At 40.4% G+C, this 17,099-nt stretch overlaps 1 protein-coding gene across 2 annotated transcripts in view; it reads right to left on the bottom strand.

The window, feature by feature from the left end:
* The window catches only part of SETBP1 (SET binding protein 1), a 313,423-nt gene that overhangs the window by 51,301 nt on the left and 245,023 nt on the right, over positions 1-17,099 (bottom strand). The window lies entirely within an intron of this gene.

Here is a 17,099-nt window from a genome sequence, read left to right as displayed (position 1 = left end):
AATCTCAGCTGAGAAGGGAGAAAATGTAAATAGAAAGTAGGATATGATTAGTTCCAATTCGGTTTGGTTTCAGGGCATCTGAGATTTCCCAATAAACTCAGCAATAGCAGTAAGATTAGTGTAAAGCCAGCTCTCATAAAACCATGGTAAATAATGCTGCTTATGATGAGCTAACATTGTAGCATGATATGCTGTAAAACTCTAGCCCTGTGGATTTTTTCACCTGTATTGAATCTTGTTCAATACTTATCAAGTGCCTACATGTCATTTAGTGGGCATAGCACACACACACACACACATTTGTAAGTGTCTATTAAACCCCATCGTAGCAATTTCAATCTGTTAAACAGAGCTGGAATCTGTGGATTTGCCAGCATACAGAATATTTACCAATAGTTCTCGAAATGAAACAGTGCTAATAACAGGTATAGCACCAGTAGAAAAATATGCTAGCTTCTGAAATACTGTGGACATAACCCCTGATAATGACGGACAGAAATGACCTTTAGATATAACAACTGTATTTTAAACTACCCAGGTTCCTCCAGTTGTTTTCTCCAAATAAAAACAGACATTAAGAAAGGGTCAGATTGGGGCAGGTTGAAAAAAATAATGCAATTTAATGTCTATTCCTTGGGCAGATGTGTGGCATTTCAGCTGTATCCAATAATGCCCACTGACACCTGGTTCAGGTCTCTTCGTAGCCTCTAACAACTGTAAAGATGCCTTTCTAATGTCCCTTTAGATAGCATGTTCGCTGCTGAACAGCCTCTTACTGCCGTTAGAACATAGTGCTAATTAACGTGAACCAAGTTACAATATGTGCTAAAGATTCCAGCTTTGTTACTTATTTAATGAGCTTCATGGGATTTGAACATGAAGCTCAAAGTAACAGGGGAAACCTCATAATTAGTTTCAATTAGAAGAAGTTCCTACACATTACGACTATTTGATGAACTGCAGAGGGAGAAAGAACCACTGAACAGATACAAATCACTAGCTTTGTTTCATTTATTATTATACTTATTTTCTTCTTAATTAGTGCTGATTGGTTTATAATCCTAATTAATGCAAAGGAATTTGGAATGGTATACAATGGTATGGCTTAGAAGATGCCAGAGTGTACAACTGCTAAATTATTGTTAATTGTTATTTACATGAGGACAGGAAGACTAAGTAATGTGACGCCTAATTAGCATTAAGGATATGGTTTCCATTTCCAAATTCAACTAAGGCAAATGGGATAAAATGACTGTGGTTTAATTTAATATCTAGTCTCCGAAAGTCAAAGGTTACAATTCCAACATTAAAAACAAACAAAACAAAACAAAAAAAACCACAGCCAAGGAATAGATAGTGGATCTAAAGTGGACACCATTAAAACCTTTACATTTGCCATTTGCAAGTCCTTAATGTTATACTCACTACAGGGAATTCCAGCAGTACCATGATAATGTTAATTAGGCAAAACTGTAAAGATTTTAATGGTGACCACAGAAGTGACAGGCTCGTACCAATGTCTGATTGCACTAGAATGCAGTGGTTAGATATCAGCTAACATTTGCCCTTTGGACTGCTCTTTTCACAGCTGTATTACTAGAGATGCATGATAAAGTTTCCTTTCAAAACTTGAAGCCATATATACCTCAGACAGAATTCTTGAGTTCTATTCAGACTGTCACTGACCCACTCTGTGGCCTTGGGTGATCACTTAGCCTATGCTTCCTCTTTCTCTATTCTATAAAATGAGAATAACAATAGTCTGTCTAGTCAATCCACTGGCATTTTTATAGCGCTTATCACTATGGTAGGTTTCCGTACCTATCTCAGAGGCCTTCTGTGAGGATTAATTATGTTCATACAACTCTTTGAATATGTAAAAGGCCCATATCAGTGGCAAGTGCAATTATAGTTACCTCATTCATTAGTCTCCTAAACTGATACCAGAAGTAAAATAAAGTTTTAAAAGCAAACTTGGTGCATGATAGGGTATATCTAAAATTTTGAGCTGGCAATGTCATATCCAGCTCGAGGGGACAAGCTAACATGCTAAAAATAGCAATGGAGATGCAGCAACATGAGCAGCTAGCCGCCCTGAGCATGAGCCCTTCTGAAATGCTAAGTACATACTCAGGTGGCTAGCCCCTCCTGCCGTTCATGCCACCATGGCTGCCCTGCTATTTTTAGTGCATGAGCTCAATCAGAGCTAGCGTGGGTATGTCTACTTGAGCTGGAAATTATGCTGCCAGCTTAAAGTATAGATGTCCCATTAGAGAGAAGAAGCCCACACATTATTTTAAGATTGTTCCCTTATTTTTCTCTCCATGTACCTCAGTTTGGGTCTCTCTGAAGCATTATAAAATCAGTGGGTGTTGGAGGACTTTGCACTCTGAGTTGGGCCAAAAAAAAAAAGACATTTTATTGCAATAATGTTTTTTGCTGCACTCATAAACCTTAGTGGGAAGGGAATGGCCAAGATGGCCTGTTGGGTCTTTTCCATCCCTAATTTCCACGATTCTATGAAAAGCCATATTCTGCATACTTCCCAGAATCATAGATAATCATTACTCGTGGCTACCTGTCTGTGTTAAAAGCTGTCATTGAATTCACAGCTTTTTTTTTATTTTTTAACTATTTTTTTCAATGAGAGAGTAGATATTTGATTTATAAATAATAATAATAACACAAGACACTGTCCATGCTTTACTGAGCTGCCTCATTCAACTTTGATTCAGGGCTCGGAGAGTCTGTGCTTTTGCTGCCAGCAAGTGGCCTTTCATTTACAAGATCAATTCAGATAACTCAGCGCAGCAATGAGTTTTCCTGAGCACAGATGCAGGCCTGGGCATGAAAAACACAATCTACTTTCCTGGAGAAAACAGCCCATCCAAATACGGACAACCTGCACTTCATCTGTATGGACTGCACTCATTTAGGAGACTTCAGAGGTTTAGGCCCCAGTTCAGCAACATAATTAAGCACAAGTCACTGTAAGCACATAAATAGTTCCATTGGGCTTGATTCCCATTTACACTAAGCTGCTTTCGTACCATTCGGGCAGTGTAAAGAGACCTTTAAGAGGGCATATCCCACATAAGGCCCCTTTATGCTGCTAGAGAGTGTATAGGAGCCTGAATGTAAATGAGAATCTGGTGCTTTGAGTTCAATTGCAGTACTTACATGCTTAAAATTAGGCACATGCTTAAATACCTTGCTGAATCGAGGCTTCCTTGCCGTAAAGAAAACTGTGCTAAAAAAATAGGTAGATTAATAGGCTTCATGGTCCTCTGTTCTCACAACATTTTAATCCATTTAATATCCACCTACATAAATTCCCCCCTAGATATGGTGTTCTCCACTTCCTGTCTTAAACTGTCATGTAGTGGTACTGAGCACTGCTAAGGAGCTGTTGCATTCCTAACACGGCTGCATTTCAATGGTTGGTAACATTTATTTCTTCTTTATGTGTGTGTGTGTGTATATTAATTATACAACCAATTAATAAAGCTTTCAGATTCATTTGGTGTGAGGACACTACATTGTATTGTAAATATAAGTTCATTATCATCATCATTCATATTTTCATTCCTTAACCCTTTTACCTGATGCAAAACCTGTCTTAACGTGATAGACTCAAAGAGCTTGATCTATTTAGCTTAATAAAGGGAAGGGTAAGGGTGACTTGATTACAGTGTATAAGTAACTATATGGGGAACAAAGATTTAATAATGGGCTCTTCAATCTAGCAGAGGAAGGTATAACATGATCCAATGACTGGAAGTTGAAGTCTGGACAATTTCAGATTGAAAATAAGGCATACTTTTTTAACAGTGGGGGTAATGAACCTTGGAACAACTTACCAAGAGTCACGGTGGATTCTCCATCACTGACCATTTTAAAATCAAGACTGGATGTTTTTCTAAAAGATCTGCTCTAGGAATTATTCCGGGGCAGTTCTATAGCCTGGGTTATACAAGAGGTCAAATTACATGATCACAATGGTCCCTTTTGACCCTGGAATCGATGAACCATTTTCGTGGGGGCAATAGAGCTGTAAGGTGCTGGAACCCCTTATTAAAAGGGAACTGGCTGGCTCTTAGCTCCTCCCACTTGGCTGGTTTCTCCTGTTTCCCTGGCATATTTGCCTCCTAACACACAAATCCTCCCATATTATCTATCTCTTGCTTCTCTCTTCAGATGTTCCTGCTCCCTTTCTGCTATTCCCTTGCTGCAAACCTCTCTAGCTATTTTAATTAATTAATTAATTATTATAATTATACTGTATATTCTTTGGTATCCAGAGGCCCCAGTCAGGACTGGGGCTCCATTGTGCTCGCTTTCCCAATACATAGGAAAACACAGACCTGTCCCAAAGAGCCATCAATCTTAGGGTATGTCTACACCATGGAGACTATACCCGCACAGCTATATCAGCACAACCCAGTAACACAGATGCAGCCTACAATGACAAAAGGCATTGGAACACCTCTCCAAATGATGGTTGTTACATTGACTGAAGCATTCTTCCGTTGACATTCTTCCATTGTTTTCTCACACGCCTGACCGATGTAGTTATGTCAACTTACCTTTTTAGCATAGTCCGAGTCTTAGGTACTAATCCTGAAAGCTCTTCTCCCAGGACAGACCCCTGAACTTGCAGAGAGCCCCAGTGGAGGGCTCCATGGGCACAGGGGCCCAACCATCATGAACAGTTTGTAATATTTAGGTCCAAATGTCAGCTAGGATTGGCACACAGATAGTATCAACTCATTTCACAAAAGGCAGCAACTGGCTGATTAGATAGTGTCTTTCTACTAATCTTACACAACTTTTAAAATGGTAGAAAGGTGAAAGACTTTGCATCCTAGTACCCAGGAGCAATCTGAACCCTCCTATTGGTGCAACTGTATGTCAGAATGAGCCACGGTGATGCATTTGCAAAGTGTTCTAGCGATATAAACCAGTGTCTGATCTCTCATACATTTGCAATTGCAATTTGACTATCATCATGGCCAGGTCACCATTGAAACCAACTTTTTCTCAATGGATTTTACCAAGTTAAACAAAGATTTTGATTGACTGATCTGGCGCTTAACCCTGCTCAGATTGAAGCCAGCGGGAGTTCTATTATTAATTTCAGTGGGAGCAAGAATATCTAGGACCTGATACTAGCACTCATCACAGTAGCAACTGAGCACTTTAGAAATATCTGAGTCTTATGCACAGCAGTTGTCTTTGGTTCCACTTACTGACTGAGGTAATGTCCTATCAGTAGCAGAGCAAAAACACTGTATGTTCATTTACTGGCTTAAAAAAAAAAAGAGAGAGAGTCTTAAGAACAGAGTGGATTAGACATTAGAGAGACATAAGGAGACATTAGAAATTGAAAGACATTTCCTGAGCATTGCAAGGAATTTAGGTGAGATCACATTCCAGGGCTAAAATCCCCAACTCTTTATCTTTCTAACCAATCATGCCTCTCAACTTTCACAGTGACAGCACTAATAAAAACCCGAGACTGTGACCCTAAATCAGAAGTTGCCTCAAACATTAAGAAACATTTCAGAAAGCTCCATATTCAAACGGCTTGAGGAACTTGACGTCTTAAGTTCTAGATTTCACTTCCTTTTCAGGCTGGTGTATCATAGAATCATAGAAGATTAGGGCTGAAAGAGACCTCAGGAGGTCATCTAGTCCAACCCCCTGCTGAAAGCAGGACCAATCCCCAACTAAATCATCCCAGCCAGGACTTTGTCAAGCTGGGCCTTAAAAACCTCTGAGGATAGAGATTCCACCACCTCCTTAGGTAAGCCAATCCAGTGCTTCACCACCTTCCTAGTGAAATAGTTTTTCCTAATATCCAGATGTGGCCTCACCAGTGCTGAACAGAGGGGAATAATAACTTATTACAGTGATTTTATAATAGTGACCAGAGTTATTGTAAAATTGTTACCATTTGATGGCTGTTCGGTGGCCTACAGAAAATGAAGGTGTTTCCCATTCCAGTTCCCAATTCACAGGTGACCACATCACAGAACCACCATGAAATATGCTCTAATTAGCACGCTTCTTGGCAAGGAAATTGAACTGTTCACTGAAGTCTGGAGGTAAGGATTGAGGCAGATTGATGGCACAGCATCGAGGAAGATTGCATTGCCAAAGACTTTGCTGTCCTTGCTGTACACTTCAGATAACTCCTTTCTCCAACGCTAAATTCAGCTGCCCTTCAGTAAACATGTGGGAGCCTTATTTGCACTTATGTTAAGCTCTTTTTTTTGTCTTTTTTTTTAAATACAGAGCAAATCCTTGTATATTTTTATGTACCATATTGTAATTGACAAAAACATTAGAAAATGTTAATGGATTTTAGCTGAGCTTATTGGTGGTAGCAAAACTTGAGAATTCAATTTGCTCTCTTGTAGCTGTGTGTCTAAGTCACCTTTGGATTATTTTCCTAGTAAATAAAATGAAGATTTGAATTCAAGTCTTTAATCTCTATGATAAGACTTGATGGACACAGTTCCTTTTGTTTTTCACATTATCAACAGGCTACAGTGATTAGATGTAAATAAAAGACACAATAGCTTGAAGCTGAAGTTAGAAAAAAGGAAACTGGAAATAAAATGCAACTTTTTAACAGTGCAGGTAATTAACCTCTGGACCAGATTATCCAGGAAAGCAAATTCTCCATCATTCAGAGCCTTTAAATCTACTGGAAGATATCCTCTAGTTTAGCCACAAATTATTGGCAATGGCAGATTAGCCACTGGGCCAATGGGACCTGGGCCCAAGATCCCTGGCCGACTGGACACCCCTGCTCCCTGATCCACTCTGCCCGCCGGGCGCTCCTGCCAGGAAGAGGGGTTGCGCCATGGTGGCTTGCCCTACTCCTCCTGGTGCTTCTGTCAGGGAGCGGGTTCGGGGACCCGGGGCTTGCCCCTCTCCGCCCAGTGCTCAGGAGCACTGGGCAGAGTGGGACAAGCCCCTGCCCTGGACCCTGCTCTCTGGCAGGAGCACTGGGAGGGTGAGCAGGTGGAGTGGGACAAGCCCCTGTGCCCTGGCCCCACTCTCCAGCAGGAGCGCTGGGCAGGTGGAGTGGGGCAAACCCCTGCGCCCCGATCCCACACCCCAGCAGGATTGCTGGGCGGGTGGAGAGGGGTAAGTCCCTGCGTCCTGACCCTGCTCCCTGGCATGAGCACCGGGAGGGGGACAGAGGGGAGACCGCAGGCAGAAGTGGTAGGGAGGGGCCCGCACTTGCTCTGGCCCAGGGCCCCACAGAACCATAATCTGCCTCTGAATATTGGGCTAGATTATCTTCACTTAAATAGGAAGGAAGAATAATTTCCTCTGTTGCAGTGAAATTGTCTTCCTTGTATTATGTAGGAGTTATGGTCAGATAATCATAGTGGCCCCTTCTGGCCTTAAAATTCACAGATCTATTCTGCAAAATCGCCATGGGACCTAATCCCATCAGTACAATTCCAGGAGTTTTTTCTCCTTCTATTGCATGCACATAACTGACATTAAGATTAACTGGAGTTACACAAGTCAACACTGAGAGAATGGAACTCAAACAGAGAAATAAACAAAGAAATCTGAGCTATGGTACCCAGGATCCTCTACATCAGTTATTGTTTATTATATTATTAATTTTAATTATTATTATTATTAACTATTTGTATGGCCATAGCTCCATCTCAGGGTCCCATTGTGCTAGGCACTGTACAAACACATAACAAAAAAGACAGTCCCTACCCCAAAGAAATTACAATATAAGCATATGATAAGAGACAACAGGAAGATAGAGTAAACTGATGAGGCACGCCCAAGGTAAGAATGCAATGATTAACAGCAAAGGCCACTGCAGAACATCTGCCTCACCTTTGCTCAGGTAAACTATGGGCCCAGTCCTGATCCCACTGAAGTCAAGACAAAGGGAGCTGAAGATGGATTACTGAAATGAAGGAGACCTGAGAGGTTAATATGTGTATAATATCTACATCTACACAGCCATGCCTACACACATACATATGGGTACTCAGATCTACAGAGAAAAGTACTTTTAAATTTGCAAAATACATAGCATATCTGACTCATAAATAATACTACAGTGCTTTGAGATCTATAGGCGAAAAATATGATACCAGCTCTAACTGTCATAATTGTTATTATTGATTTGATAGTGAATAATACCCTCTGCATGGGACTGAATCTCACACTTAACGTTTTACTGTTATTGGCTTTCAATTAAGTCAGAAAATGACGGCTTTTTTGCAGCCTAAACAAGTTAAATGTTGGAGCACAAAACAAATGGCATCAAATCATACCCTGAAAGCTGACAAAAAGTAATCTTGCAGATGTTAAATATGGATTAAGCCCAGCTAGCGAGACATTTTAATATAGTTCTCCAGTACATTGTAGTTAAGTTCTGTTTATATTTTTAACAATTTGCTGTACAGTGCCTAGAAATATGGCCTTATATGAACTTCAGAATGCTGTGGCTATTAAAATATCCGCATTCACCAAGTGTCATCTTGTTGTGGTATCTGAGATGCCAGGCCATGATGATTCTTGGTAAATGCTCATATTTAATTGGCCACCGCTGTATACCATTGGCCTAATTCTCATTTACACAATCATCCCTTTGTATGACTCTAGCAGTATAACAGGTAAATTACATCCACTCTGAGGACATTTTACACAATGTTACAGCAGTGTAAAGGAGCCTAAGTGTTAATGAGAATAAGCCCTCACATACTTAAAATAACAGACTATAGCACATGCCTCTTGACTGTAATCCAGAACTCCCAGAAGAGTTTTATACAAAATTAATGCAGTAAAGAATAATTTTAAAATGCTGTCTAGTATCTATGTTTGGTACATAGCCATGATTCTTTCCAGTGAACATTAGAGATGGTGTTGAATTTCTGTATGTCCTTAAACTAGTAATTCTAGTATGGCTAAGTATTCCTCATCAAATATAAATGGTCAAAATGTCCCTCTTCCTGGCTGGATAAAGTCAGATGAAAAGATGACATCTGGATCTAACCTTCAGAGATTTTTTTTTAAAGTGCAGTAAATTAGTCTTACTCTGAGATGAATTCTACCCACCTTTCTAGTGGTGCAACAGAAATGAAAGCAACAGAGAACCATGGATGTAACTGACAGGAGAATGTTGCCCTTTCCTGTCCCTCAGTTATCCAAATCCCAGGAGAACACAAATCTGTTTCCAACAACAGCATGGGGGGTTGAATAATTGGTGTTCTATTGTATTTTCTAGCATGTTTAAAGCACTTGAAGATCTTTGTTATAAATGTTAGGTATTCTTATTATTGTCTTCTCTTAATTTGGATGAAACAAATCCATGCACTCGGAAAACAATTACTCCTTCAGAGCATCTTGTGGAGTTCCAAGATAGATGTATTGTAAGTTGGAACCCCGTGGCTTATAGCATCAGATCTAAAGTTTGGTAAATATTAACCTATTTTTCACTTTTTCCTCCCAGTGACTTGAAGGTGAATAGGATGCTTTGCAAGTTTTGAAATCTGATAACTCGATTATTTCTCTACCAGTTGATAAGGGAAATGTTACTCTGCGTACGGGGAAAACTGATTACGAAGGTACCAATGTTTTGCCCTTATCTAAGATCAGTCCATGGAAGTCATTTTGAAATGTGATCTCTCTACAAAAGCCTGATAAAATCAACGCAAACAAGAAAGGTTCCTGGGAAAGAAATAGGTTTTGTTCGATAAAACCCCCTGACTATAGCAAGGAATGAATCTCATATTCATGGCCTAGGAAAACCGTGCAAGCCTCAGGGCAGGTCTCAGAAGCGCTACACTGGCACAGCTACACCCATGCAGATGTGCTGCTGTAGTGCGTCTGCTGAAGATGTTCTATGCTGATGGGAGAGCGCTCTCCCATTGGCATAATTACTCCACCTCCTTGAGAGGCGGAAGCTATGTCAGAGGGAGAGCATCTCCCGCTGACATAGTGCCGGTGTGGACAGCGCTTAGGTCACTGTAGCTTTCATCGCTCAGAGGGGTGTCTTTTTCACAGTCCGAGAGACATAAGTTAGATTGACTTAAGCTGTAGTGTAGACCTGCCCTAAGAGTGCTCCTTATATAACGTGTCAAAGACCAACTGCCCCAGAAAGACACAATTCATTTGTCCTCTTCCTAGAACAAGGAGATGCTTGGAAAGCAATAATGCTGAATGATATCCATAGCTGATAAGGGATGCCAACTAGATCCAAGCTTATAATTCAATATGGAGGCACAAGCAAAAATAAAAGCCAGTGTGATTCGGGGCAGCATATACAAATGCATCGCCTCACAGAGCAAGGAGGTGATAGTTTCTCTCTACAGTCCACTGGTGGGATTGTACCCTTTCCAGCGCTGCAGATTACATACCAATAAGATGTTGGTCAACTGGAAGATGTTTAGTGAAAAGGAAACAAAAATGGTTATGAGAATGGAACATTAAATTTGAGAGGAAACAACGAAAAAACGACACCAGCTTAAGCTCAGTCATGACCAGGGGAAGACATTATAACTATCTGCATTTGTTTGATGGAGATGTGCACACAGGAAGAAAAGAATTTGTTTAGGGTCTGTCATAAATATAAAGGAAAGGGTAACCACCTTTCTGTATACAGTGCTATACAATCCCTCCTGGCCAGAGGCAAAATCCTTTCACCTGTAAAGGGTTAAGAAGCTAAGGTAACCCCGCTGGCACCTGACCCAAAATGGCCAATGAGGGGACAAGATTCTTTCAAATCGGGGGTTACAAAGGGTTTGGTCTGTCTGTGTGATGTTTCTGCCGGGAACAGATTTTGTAAAAGGTGATTGCTGCTGTAGATTCTGTCTCTCTGCCTGAGGGACAGAGCAGCAGGCATAACAAAAGGATATTTCTGTAAATTTTCCTCAGCTGCAAATAAAATAGTAATGGTTGGTTGTAGATTTGGGTGAAGGTTCTTCTTTAATCTGAACTGATCGGAGCTTCTTGTTTATGCGCACGCAGGCACAAATTTGAAATTTTCAAAGCAGTCTAGAGAATGTATTTTTCATAGATTCTAAGTCCAGAGGTGACCTTGTGATCATACGTAACATGGGCCATAAAACTTTCCTGAAATAATTCCTGTTTGAACTAGAGAATATAGTTTAGAAAAAAACATCCAATCTTGATTTTAAAATGGCCAGTGATGGACTGTCCACCAAAACACTTGGTAAGTTGTTCCAATGATTAATCACCCTCACTGTTAAAAATTTACAGCTTATTTCCACTCTGAATTTGTCTAGCTTCAGGTTCCAGCCATTGGATTGTGTTATATCTTTCTTTGCTAGACATATAATCTTCCAGTGAAAAGAATGGAAGGTATATTCCTAAATACCATACATGGCTTTGAAAATCTCAATCTTTATTTTTAAAAGATTCTCTGTATTTACATAATAGACAGAAACAGCTCCAGATGTAACTGTGAATTTAGGATGAATGATATACATATTAAAAATTGTGAGCATAACTTTTAAAACAAGCCTCTCATTATGTGTTCACATACAACTGCAGTTGCAGATTATGGCAGTTAGATGACTCAATAGCACATTCAAAACAGGTAATTAGACATCCAGCTGCCATCATCTGCACCTTCAATTTACTTTGCCTGAACTTAATTTTGGAAGCAAACTGAGAGGCCAGTTTTAAAACTCAGTGCCTAAAAATATCCTTTGAAGGGTGAATGAAGTGCAGCAGTTGCCTTACTTTCTGTGAGCCTAATGTTGTGTCCTGTTAAAATAACCAATCAGGCCAAAGGTCTAGGGTGACCAGTTTTCCCAATTTTATAGGGACAGTCCCGATATTTGGGGCTTTTTCTTATATAGACACCTATTACCCCCACCCTCTGGCCCGATTTTTCACACTTGCTCTCTGGTCCCCCTACAAAGGTCTAAAGAATAATTCTGCACTCAAAGGTGGATGGACTACATGACCTAATAATTCTTGTGATTCTTATTTATGGACTAATTGCCTGCCAAATATAATTTCTTCTTAAAAACAAATCTGGGTTTGTTTTATTAGATCAAAAAAAGTGCCCCAAATGTGAAACATATAAAAGAACCTTTAATTTTTTTCACATTCTCATTGTTTATACAATATAAATGCTGACACAACCTTCACTGTAGCAGGGCAACCATGCTGCTTCTATGATAACCTCATAAAGCTTTCCTGTTTGAAGGTTCTATTATTGTCAGAAAGATGAATGATAAAACAACTTTATATTGTGCAATCGGCAGATTTTATCGACAAAGGTGTCAAGAGCAGAAGACCGGGGAGTCTCTGGCTTGTCAGAAGATAAATAAGCAGGACCTTTGATGCTCTTAACTTTATTCAATTTGTTTAGAAACAACTTGACTGTGAGCATTGATTCGATGCGAGACCAGTTATGGATTTTTAGGTAGGTACATACGCACAAGGGGAGTAATGGATGGCTCTGAACTGAGTACAAGGCTGCAGTCCACTTGGGAGGCCTCACTGATGTCACAGATCAAGCAAGTGCTGTTGTAGGAACATGGAAGATCAGGGGGCAGATGGCAAGGTAGGAGGTGAGGTCTGGTGCTCCAGTGGAAGTGATTTCTTCTCTCACTCCAGTAACAGAGCACTTTGTTTATTCCATTGTCCCTTGTGGTTTCAAAATGACAAGTCAAATTTGTGAGGGGAGTGGGAGGGCTCCATTAATTCCTCTTCCTCTTTTAAAGCTTAATTCCCTCCCTCCTCCTCTCCTCATATAGTGAAGTGTTAGCTATTGAGACTAGCAAATAATCAAAACACTATCATAGTGACTAAGAAAGACACAACAACCCAGGAGACTAACCAGACAGACTGCTCTGCTCCAAAGCTTAACCACTACTCCTTTTGCCGTCCCCACAGTGCCTCATTTGTATGTCATCTACATAGACTGTCAGCTCCTGGGAGACAGAGCCCTGGTCTTCCCACCTGTCTGTAAAATGACTGGTATGCTGCAAGTGGTATGCACATTCAACAGAGATAATATGAATGTCATCTTACAAAATAGGATGTAAAATTGTTGAGGTCTAACCCAGGTATAGTTATTGGACCCTGGATCCTGCAACGTGTTATTAGCAGGAATAAGGATAACTCATATGAGATGCCTCATTAAAGGTTCAATCCTGCAAGGGGCTGTGGATTGGGGCCCCAAATCCAGCAAAGAATTTCATTTGAAGTAAGTGAATGGCCACATTAAATTCAGTGGGAAAACTGATTGCTTAAATATAGCATGTGAGCATAAGTGGATAAGGCCCTAGACTGGGACTCCGGAGACAAAGGTTCAATTCCAAGCTCTGCCACAAGCCTGTTAGATGACCTTGGGCTAGTCACTTTCCCTCCCTGTGCCTCAGTTTCCCCATCTACAAAAAGGGGATAACTATTCTGACCCTCCTTTTTAAGTGTTTTGAGGACTAACGTGCTATGTACGAGCTTAAGTACTTTGATGGATTAGGGCCAGAGTGCTCAGTACCTAACAGGATCAAGCCTTGGCCTGTTACTCATGTGGGTAAAAGATTTGGAGGCTCAGTCCCACTGCTTCTATCACTGTTTTTTAATGAAGTCCACTTGCCATGGAATAGCAGTACAAGCAATGGAGCATGCGTCCCTCCACTGCTCTGCCAATATATTTTAACAGGGGGGTTTATACTGAGTGCCTCCCATGGCATTAGTGTAATTGAATTATTCTCAGTGCTGTGACTGTCAGTGAGGTAGCCTGATAGTGTTAACCACTGTGGTGGGTCTATCATGTGGTCACACGTCTACTAGGATCTGAACAGAGAACACCAACTCCTTTCAAACCCATACTCATCAGACGGTAACAACTTTCACTTAATACCAACCTGAGCTGGATTCAGACTGAAAGGCTGGAGATGAAAGACTCCTTGGCCAACCCCTGGAACCATCGACTCCCCTTCTATTATCCAGATTACTAGGCTTCATCCTTCCACAGCAAATGCAAGACTGACTTGTTTCAAATGACCATTTCATAGTTAAAGATCTTAAGGCCAGAAAGGGGCTGCCAGATAATCCAGCCCGATCTCCTGTACAACACAGGCCACTAACCACCACCAGACACCTCTGCAGCAAGCCCAGGAACCAGAATTAGACCAAACTACTGCAGCCTTAAGGAGATTAACTATTGTGTGCCACGGGTAGAGAAAAGGAGGGACCGAGGTACAGTAATGCTGGTAGCCGCCTGAGGAAATTGATTTGCTGAGATATATCTGATGAATCTAGCATTTGTATTTTTGCATGTCGCTGTAGCAATTGCGGGGGGAGGGGAATGCACCATTTTTTTCTACCAGTAACAGCAGTTTAAATACAGAGTAACTCCTTTATCTTCATTAAAACTCCTCTGGATTGACGCCAGTGTAAATTATTATTATATGTTACTCATTTAGCACAGCAGAATTCTTGCTCAGTACAAAATACTGAATAAATAAGAACAGAACTTGACCCAATGTGTAGTGATTTATTTTTCTTCAAAATTGTTTTCCTCTGCCAGATCTTGAGCTAATTTCAGTTCACAGAGCTGGTGAGAAACCTGGACTGTTTTGATCTTTTGATCATACTTCCCCAAATACTCCAAGGTCCGTGTCTCACAGATAAGTCCATCCTTCTGTTTTATTATTTGTACAAGAGGAATGTCTCAGGCTAAGAAATTTAAACATTCTGTGGTTCTCACCACAATGGTAAACTGAAAAGCAAAGGCAACCTTCACCATGACACACAACTGACATGAACTAGTTCATTAAAACAATAAAATAAAATAAAGCCTTTATAATCTGGTAAATGTTAATTCGCTGCTTACTTTCAACTATCCTGGCCTTATTTAAAATATTCGGCTCGTTTAATTTTTAAGTGATTGACTATTAAAATGAGAGCGAAAGAAATACTATTAGAGGATTGTTAAAGGACTGGGAGTCAGGAGATCTGGTTCCTTTATTCCAGCCACAGCCTCAGACTTGGGCAAGTTATTTAACTTCCCTGAGCCTTTCTGATTTGCTATAAAAGAGTGTTGTACAACTCAAAGCTGATCTAGCACCTGTTCTATTCTATTCTGTTCAGGTTCTTAACAGGCTTATTGCAATAGTATCTGAATATCAGTGCTCTGCTCTCGCTATTAGATTAGAATTCATTGACTGTAGAGATGAAAAAGATCTCTTTATGGTATATATTTGGCACTGATAACATAATATTAAAACACAGATTCACCAATTTTTAAGGCCACAAGGGACCATTAGATCATCAAGCTGACCTCCTCCACAACACAGGCCAAATAATCTCATCCAGTTACATTAGTATTGAGCCCAATAACTTGTGTTTGGCTAAAGCATATCCTCCAGGAAGGCACCCAGTCTTGATTTAAAGTCATCAAGAAATGGAGAATCCACCACTTCCCTTGGTGTTAATAATAATACGTAGGTGTCACAGGGCGAATCTCCCTGCCAGTGAAGGATTAGCTTCCATTGTACATTTTAGATCATTCTGTCCCGTCAAGTATTAAATGCTACACTGACTGCAACTTTTGTCAGGAGAGTATTCTGGAGCCTGACAGAGATGATGGTGCCTCTCCTAAGAGCTGCTCTGGGGAGGTGGGCAAGCTTTTGAAAGACCTCCTTGTCTTGTCCTGGGACTCACTAATCAAGGTAATAATATATATTTATGTATATATTTATCTAGCAACTTCTATCCTCCCAAAGAACTTTACAAAAGATAACCCAAGCAGCCACCTCCTTTTTGGGTGGAGGATAGTAATAACTTGGTGCAAAGTTTAAAAATACAACATAAGAACAGCCATACTGGGTCACTACACTGTCTCTGACAGTGGCCAGTCCCAGCTGCTTCAGAGGGAATGAACAGAAGAGGGCAATTCTGAGTGATCCATCCACTGTTGTCCAGGCCCAGCTTCAAGCAGCCATAGGTTTATGGACACCCAGAATAGGGGGCTGAATCCTGACCATCTTGGCTAACAGTCACTGACGGACCTATCCTCCATAAACTTATATAATTCTTTTTTAAACCCAGTTATACTTTTGGCCTTCACAACATCCCCTTGCAATGAGTTCCGCAGGTTGACTGTGTGTTGTGTGAAGAGGTAACTTCCTTATGTTGGTTTTAAACCTGCTGCCTATTAATTTTTATTGTGCTATATGAAATGGTAGATAACATTTCCTTATTCCCTTTCTCCACACCAGTCATAATTTTATAGACCTCTATCATATTCCCCGAGTCGTCTCTTTTCCAAGCTAAACAGTCCCAGTCTTTTTAACCTCTCTCCATACCCCTAATATTTGTTGTTTCCCTTCTCTGCACCTTTTCCAATTCTTAGGTATCTTTTTCGAGATGAGATGACCAGAATGAAACATAGTATTCAAGGTAGGTGTGTATCATGGATTTATATAGTGGCATTATGATATTTTCTATTTTATTCTCTATCCCTTTCCTCGTGGTTCCTAACATTCTGTTAGCTCTTCTGGCAATGGCTGAACATTGCACAGGTATTTTCAGGTAACTATCCACAATGACTCCAAGATCTATTTCTTAATTAATTAATTTCTTAAGTTAATTGAGACCCCATCATTTTGTACGTATAGTTGGGATTATGTTTTCCAATGTGCATTACTTTGCACTTATCAACACGGAATTACATCACATCAACCTTTTTGTTGCCCAGTCACCCAGTTTTGTGAGGTCTCTTTGTAACTCTTCACATTCTGCTTTGGACTTAACTATCTGGAGTTATGTTGCATTGTTTGCAAATTTCGCCACCTCACTGTTTACTCCTTTTCCCCAGATTATTTATGAATATGTTGAATGGTACTGATCCCAGTACAGATTACTGGGACCCCACTATTCACCTCTCTCCACTGTGAAAACTGAGCTTCTATTTTTACCCTTTGTTTCCTATCTTTTAACCACAAAAAGAAAAGGAGTACTTGTGGCACCTTAGAGACTAACAAATTTATTTGAGCATAAGCTTTCATGAGCTACAGCTCACTTCATCAGAGGCATGCAGTGGATACTGAATGCATCCG

Source organism: Chelonia mydas, chromosome 5 (assembly GCF_015237465.2).
Source record: "Chelonia mydas isolate rCheMyd1 chromosome 5, rCheMyd1.pri.v2, whole genome shotgun sequence".
Classification (NCBI taxonomy): Eukaryota; Metazoa; Chordata; order Testudines; family Cheloniidae; genus Chelonia; species Chelonia mydas.
Note: the sequence above shows the minus strand (reverse complement) of the source record. Positions and strands in the feature narration are given on the sequence as shown.